Consider the following 6,005-nt stretch of genomic DNA (forward strand, 5'->3'; position numbering starts at 1 on the left):
CCCCTGAGTTACCAACGACATACCAGACAGTCCTCCCTGACCCTGGGAAGGGCTGCTTTGAAGCAAGCTCAATGTCCCCCGATTGTCACCCTATTATTGAGTCAGCTTTTGCTCTGCAAACAAGCAAACCCAGAATCTCGACGACTCAGGACAGACATTTCTTTCTCACTCACCTAGCATGAGGGCTGGAGGTCTGTGGAGAGGCTTCTGGGCTCAGTAGCGTTCAGCTTCAGGCAGGGGGTGAAGGCCAGGTCCCCACCTCCTGGGTTACACTCTGGGCCCAGGTGAAAGGAGTAGCCCCGACCAGGGACAGCTCCTCCTGGCAAAGTGCACAGCAGCCCAAGGAGCTGACCCCAACCGTGCAAGTCCCTCTGTGAACTCCTGCTCAGGTGTGCTCAGAGACAGTGTGCTCACTCCCTTCCACTGGCCACAGCAGATCACACGACCAAGACACAGGCAATGAGGAACCCTGGTAAGTCCCCAGATGATGACAAGGACACATCATCTGTCACCTTGAGTGGGCACAGCAGCAGGGGGTCGGGGAGGGGGAACCGGTCTAAGGCCAGAAACACTTCCCACAGCCATTCGGAACTGAAGCCCCAGAAAATACTGGTCTGGAAGGGATGAGGGACGGCCGGCTGGGTGGGGACACTGCATCCGTGTGTGTCCACAGGAATAGGCACGGCAGGTGCGCGTCTAGGCGAGGCTCTTGTGGTGTCAAAGGATGTGCTGCCTTCACGGGAACACCTGGGCTGCAGGTCACAGCACTGGATTGGGTGGGGGTCTCCAGGGAAGCAGAACTGTTAGGAGACGTGTGCACACATACGGGGATTTAGTTTGCAGATTGACTCATGGGACTGAAGGGGCTGAGAAGTCCCAGCATCTGCCGTCTGCAAGCTGAAGCCCCAGCAAAGCCAGCGTGGATTGCAAACTGAGACTGAACCCACCGGAACCAGGAGACCCTGGGGTAACTCCCCGTCCACGGGCAGGAGAGGAGATGAGAGGTCCCAGCTCTAGCAGTGCGGCAGGAAGAAGGGGTGAGGTCCTCCTTCCTCTGCCTTTTGTCTTCTTCAGGCCCTGCAGGGCGTGGAGAGTACCTCGTCCCCCGACTCGAATGCTCTTCTCTCCACAAACACCCTCACAGCCTCTCCCAGAGTGAGGTTGAATCTGAGCCCTCCTTGGCCCAGACACATAAACTCCACCATGACAGCTACTAAATAAAATGGATACGACAGCAAGGAAATACTCTCTTCAGGTAACAAGATGTCAAGACCTAGTGTGGCCGGGCCCCTTTAGTGCCCGGGCGTTACTCTAATGACACAGATGATGTCAAATGTGCCCAGCCCCCTGCTCACTCGCACAGGTGAGCTGCTCCCTCCTGTCCAGCACACCTTGTTCTCAGGGGACCTGTTAGCTGCTGGTGTGCTTTGTTTCTCTGCCAAACAGGAAGTGGTAACTGCAGGGTGGTGAGGAAAATCTATGAGATTGCCTTGCAGAAGGAATAAATGCCGTGAAAAAAATTGCAAGTAGCTCCTGATGCCCAGAGTGTGGTCACTCAGGTGCCATCAGACACCAAAACCACACACACCCCTCCCTGCTTGCTCCCCTCGCCATGAAAGCTCCCGGCCTCGGTTCTTTAGGAAGATGGAAGATTTTGTTCTCTCATCTTCTCACTTTGGCCAAATCAAATAAACCTGCATCTATCTCTGAGCACTAGTGTCACAGTGTGTGGCTTTAGCTGCACATGGGGGACACAAGGCTGCATTTGGTGTCGCCAATGGTGGGAGGGAGGAGAGGAGCTCTGACCACAGGGGGGTAGCATGAGAGAGAGCTTTGTTGTCAGGGACAGTCTGTCTCTTCATAGTGCTGGTGGCTACAAAAATCTACACGTGGGATAAAAAGAAGCTATAACTATACACACACACGTTGAACTAATGTCACCATACTAATCTTTTTTTTTTTTTTTTTTTTGATACAAAGTCTCACTCTGTTGCCCGGGCTAGAGTGCTGTGGCATCAGCCTAGCTCACAGCAACCTCAAACTCCTGGGATCAAGCAATCCAACTGCCTCAGCCTCCCGAGTAGCTGGAACTACAGGCATGTGCCACCATGCCCAGCTAATTTTTTCTGTATATATTTTTAGTTGTCCAGCTAGTTTCTTTCTATTTTTAGCAGAGACGGGGTCTTGCTCTTTCTCAGGCTGGTCTCGAACTCCTGAGCTCAAACGATCCACCCGCCTCGACCTCCCAGAGTGCTAGGATTACAGGTGTGAACCACCGCTCCCGGCCCATACAGATCTTGATATTTTACTGTCGTTTTCTTAGATGTAGCCATTCCCTGTAGCGCTGCTGGCTGACTGCTCTTGCTGCCGCCACACGCCCTTCCGATCAGAAGTAAACATTTTGCCTTGCCGAGACAATTTACAGTGTCTGACTGTTTTCTTAACAACACCGTGGGTCACTTCCAACAAAACCAGGTCATTAGGGTGAGTCCTTAACCAATGTGACTGCTGTTCTTAGAAGAGGAAATTTGGACAAGATGCGCAGGGAGGGAAGACCAGGTGAAGACTCCAGCAGAAGATGGCCGTCTGTAAGCCACGGAGAGAGGCCTCAGGAGATACCAACCCTGCTGACACCTTGACCTTGGACTTCTCTGTTCCGGAATCAGGAGAACACATTTCTCTGTGTATCCACCCAGGGTGTGGTTTGTCACACCAGCCCAAGCACATCAGCACACACCACCATCAAATTGTAGCAGGAACTTAATCATATCCTGCCACCCTGTTGCACGTAATCCTCCTGACTGCCCTTGCCAATCCCAGCCTAGACTACCCAGGCTGTTGTCAGCACAGGGGTCAGAAAAAGTCTGAGAAAACATAATCATATCACATCATTGCTGTGCTCCACACCCCACTGGCAAACAGCTGAAATCATAGTTCACACAAACAAATGGAAAAACACCCCATGCTCTCGCATCAGAAGTATTAATGACCACACTGCCCAAAGCAATGTACAGGCTCAATGCAATCCCAGTCAAAATATCAATGTCATTTTTCACAGAATTAGAAAAAACAATTCTAATTGGTTCATATGGAACCAAAATACACCAAACAGCCAAAGCAGTCTTGAGAAACAAACAAACAAACAAAAGCTATAGGCATTGCATTGCTTAACTTCAAATTATACTACAAGACCTTTGTCACCAAAACTGCACGGTGCTGGTGTAAAACAGACACATTGATCAGTGCAACAGAATGGAGAATTCAGAAGTAAAGCCACATACTTACAGCCACTGATCTTTCACAATGTCAATAAGAACAGACACTGGGGAAAGGACACTCTTAAAAAAAAATGGGCCGGGCACGGTGGCTCACGCCTGTAATCCTAGCACTCTGGGAGGCCGAGGTGGGCGGATTGTTTGAGCTCAGGAGTTCGAGACCAGCCTGAGCAAGAGCGAGACCCCATCTCTACTAAAAATAGAAAGAAATTATATGGACAGCTAAAAATATATAGAAAAAATTAGCCGGGCATGGTGGTGCATGCCTGTAGTCCCAGCTACTCGGGAGGCTGAGACAGGAGGATCCCTTGAGCTCAGGAGTTTGAGGTTGCTGTGAGCTAGGCTGACGCCACGGCACTCACTCTAGCCTGGGCAACAGAGTGAGACTCTGTCTCAAAAAAAAAAAAAAAAAAAAAAATGGTGCTGGGAAAACCAGATTGCTATACACAAAAGAATGAGAGGGGACTCCTATATGTCACCGTATAAAACAATCAACTCAATACAGATTGAAAACATGATGTAAGGCTTGAAACTAGATGTCTCTGCTGGTCCTCCTGGAATGCCTTCTCCTATATTTGTGCGTCTTAGCCATTGCCCAGGGACCCAAGGGACATTTTTACACAAGTTTACAGGTCTTTTCTCTGAAGCTCCCTCCTACTGATACCCTTTCCCAGACGTCTTAGACCGTCCTGAACTGTGATCTGCTCCCTGCACTTAATGCGACTGCCAGTCTGTGTTTGTCTCTATTTTCCTGCACCATGGTTTGAAAACCACTCTCAGGTAGCAGCGGGAATGCACGTGAGACTCGCCTCCATGGCAACCTTTCTGTCAGGCACCAGTGTTGCTGTCCAATGCCTACACATGCTTTTGCAGACAGTTCACACATGCACAGGGTGGTGCAAAGGTAGAATAGAGAAGTTTCCTGTACCTTCTCTCAGTTTCCTCCAGTGGCTACATCTAAGAAAACGACAGTAAAATATCAAGATCAGTATGGTGACATTGGTACAACGTGTGTGTATAGTTATAGCTTCTTTTTATCCCACGTGTAGATTTTTGTAGCCACCAGCACTATGAAGAGACAGACTGTCCCTGACAACAAAGCTCTCTCTCATGCTACCCCCCTGTGGTCAGAGCTCCTCTCCTCCCTCCCACCATTGGCGACACCAAATGCAGCCTTGTGTCCCCCATGTGCAGCTAAAGCCACACACTGTGACACTAGTGCTCAGAGATAGATGCAGGTTTATTTGATTTGGCCAAAGTGAGAAGATGAGAGAACAAAATCTTCCATCTTCCTAAAGAACCGAGGCCGGGAGCTTTCATGGCGAGGGGAGCAAGCAGGGAGGGGTGTGTGTGGTTTTGGTGTCTGATGGCACCTGAGTGACCACACTCTGGGCATCAGGAGCTACTTGCAATTTTTTTCACGGCATTTATTCCTTCTGCAAGGCAATCTCATAGATTTTCCTCACCACCCTGCAGTTACCACTTCCTGTTTGGCAGAGAAACAAAGCACACCAGCAGCTAACAGGTCCCCTGAGAACAAGGTGTGCTGGGCAGGAGGGAGCAGCTCACCTGTGCGAGTGAGCAGGGGGCTGGGCACATTTGACATCATCTGTGTCATTAGAGTAACGCCCGGGCACTAAAGGGGCCCGGCCACACTAGGTCTTGACATCTTGTTACCTGAAGAGAGTATTTCCTTGCTGTCGTATCCATTTTATTTAGTAGCTGTCATGGTGGAGTTTATGTGTCTGGGCCAAGGAGGGCTCAGATTCAACCTCACTCTGGGAGAGGCTGTGAGGGTGTTTGTGGAGAGAAGAGCATTCGAGTCGGGGGACGAGGTACTCTCCACGCCCTGCAGGGCCTGAAGAAGACAAAAGGCAGAGGAAGGAGGACCTCACCCCTTCTTCCTGCCGCACTGCTAGAGCTGGGACCTCTCATCTCCTCTCCTGCCCGTGGACGGGGAGTTACCCCAGGGTCTCCTGGTTCCGGTGGGTTCAGTCTCAGTTTGCAATCCACGCTGGCTTTGCTGGGGCTTCAGCTTGCAGACGGCAGATGCTGGGACTTCTCAGCCCCTTCAGTCCCATGAGTCAATCTGCAAACTAAATCCCCGTATGTGTGCACACGTCTCCTAACAGTTCTGCTTCCCTGGAGACCCCCACCCAATCCAGTGCTGTGACCTGCAGCCCAGGTGTTCCCGTGAAGGCAGCACATCCTTTGACACCACAAGAGCCTCGCCTAGACGCGCACCTGCTGTGCCTATTCCTGTGGACACACACGGATGCAGTGTCCCCACCCAGCCGGCCGTCCCTCATCCCTTCCAGACCAGTATTTTCTGGGGCTTCAGTTCCGAATGGCTGTGGGAAGTGTTTCTGGCCTTAGACCGGTTCCCCCTCCCCGACCCCCTGCTGCTGTGCCCACTCAAGGTGACAGATGATGTGTCCTTGTCATCATCTGGGGACTTACCAGGGTTCCTCATTGCCTGTGGCTTGGTCGTGTGATCTTGCTGTGGCCAGTGGAAGGGAGTGAGCACACTGTCTCTGAGCACACCTGAGCAGGAGTTCACAGAGGGACTTGCACGGTTGGGGTCAGCTCCTTGGGCTGCTGTGCACTTTGCCAGGAGGAGCTGTCCCTGGTCGGGGCTACTCCTTTCACCTGGGCCCAGAGTGTAACCCAGGAGGTGGGGACCTGGCCTTCACCCCCTGCCTGAAGCCGAACGCTACTGAGCCCAGAAGC

This window comes from Eulemur rufifrons, chromosome 6 (assembly GCF_041146395.1).
Source record: "Eulemur rufifrons isolate Redbay chromosome 6, OSU_ERuf_1, whole genome shotgun sequence".
Taxonomy (NCBI): domain Eukaryota; kingdom Metazoa; phylum Chordata; class Mammalia; order Primates; family Lemuridae; genus Eulemur; species Eulemur rufifrons.